This window comes from Thermobia domestica, chromosome 6 (genome assembly GCF_964235325.1).
Source record: "Thermobia domestica chromosome 6, izTheDome1.hap1.1, whole genome shotgun sequence".
Lineage (NCBI taxonomy): Eukaryota > Metazoa > Arthropoda > Insecta > Zygentoma > Lepismatidae > Thermobia > Thermobia domestica.
This window is the reverse complement of record NC_137459.1, coordinates 97,329,602-97,331,436: the sequence shown is the minus strand read 5'-3', so window position 1 is coordinate 97,331,436 and position 1,835 is coordinate 97,329,602.

Sequence of the window (1,835 nt, the reverse complement as noted above, 5' to 3'; positions counted from 1 at the left end):
GCTATTCGTCAATTACTGTGTAGACTTTATAAAAAGTGGATTTATTTAAGATATTTAGCATCTACTCTCCAGTGACGGTATATCTTGATCACTGAAAAATCAGAGACAGTATGGCATCTCACTTCGGCCACTGAATGTAGATTGACTTTCAAAAATGTTTTTAGCTTCGTCCGCTGAAAACGACCCCGCACCATGTTTCTACGAAAATGACATAGGTGGCGCCCAAGAGTGTATCGGAAGTCTAAACGGTTATCTAAGTGTGGAGCAAATAGAGGGAGTTTGTTTTCTTTAAAACATGATCACGTATTTTAAAACTGCACGTGTAATAATTTACTTTCTACCACTTACGTTAAAACAAAGTCAATCTTGCCGTTAACATTTTAATTATAGAGTCAATGTCTAAATTGAGTGAGTTTGATAGAGTTCACTATGTTCTTCTAATTTTACAATTACAGAGTTAAGTTTAAACTATTTACTATACTACTTATTGAACCTCTTCATTGTATGTAAAATTAAATTATTTCAGATACAAACTGTAAAGATGCTGAATCAAATTTATTTCAAACGATTTGTTAACAAATTAGCTTTGCACAACCACCGGTGATTTATATTGGCTTCCACTTTAAGCTCTTGTTTCATGAAATATTTAAATCATAAATACTACAATTACTAGTGGTATATATCATTTGCACTATGATATTGACTTGATTTGATTTAGGCCCGTATCCACTAAAGTTCTACTGCCCCCTCATAATTTTCACGATAGTCTTGCAAGTGAACTATATGGTTGGATCGGGCCCCCCTAACTTCTACCGTGACCTAACTTCTTCTCTCTTCTAACTCTAGGATCGGCCCCCCTCCTACATTTGGCTGGCTACCGGTTTGATTTGATTTTCAGTTTAGCACCCCTTTCAGCTTCAAGGCTACATGAGACGTAGACTTGCAGCTTAATATGGAATCCGAACCACATGAGCTCCCGCCGGGAATCGAACCCGGGTCTCCTATCGGAATCAAATCCAGAATCATGTGCGCCAAAGGCACAGGCACTAACCATTATACCAGTGGGAAAGGCTTACCTCTTCGTCCTTTTGTTCATGTCGTTCCCTCTCATTATGAGAGTTTTTTTTTTTTTTTAAGTAAGGAACCCAATACACCTTATTTAGTACTCTTCACATTATCTGCTTTTATTTAAGCTCCGCAGTAATCATATTACGATGAATCAGATTCAGAAATTCTTCTTCCCTAACTAAATAGATGTCAGTTGGTACAATATCGTATAAAGATATACTATATTATGTGGTTTTGCAGACAATCTGTTCTGGATAAAGATGAACGTCAATTATAGATAGGGATGAGCACGAGACAAGATTTGAGGCTGTCTCGTCTCGAAAATGTGCTGTAAAAGTGATGTCTCGACTTGAAAAATGTACGTATATTTCTCTATTGGAAGAGCTGTCTCTCGACTCGAATTTTTTAAGGAAAACTCTGTCTCGTCTCGTCTCGTGCGCATCTCTAGTTGTAGAGATACCTATGACCTGGACGAATAAAATTTCATTTCATTTCAGACATAGTTCTGATGGTATTTTTTCCCTTGATATATCCAAATATTGAAACATTTTTAAAGAAATATTTAAATGACATTTTTATATCAATGTTTGACATTTATTTTTGAATTTAAATATTAAATCTATATTTTAGTGGAAATCCTCATTCCCATATAGATCGATGGTCTCAAAATCAAAGATGGCACATTTACCCGTAACCTTTATTTCTTCCCTTACGTCACGCGAGAAAATTTACGAGGAAGCTTTTTCAAGAAATTGTCACATAAACAA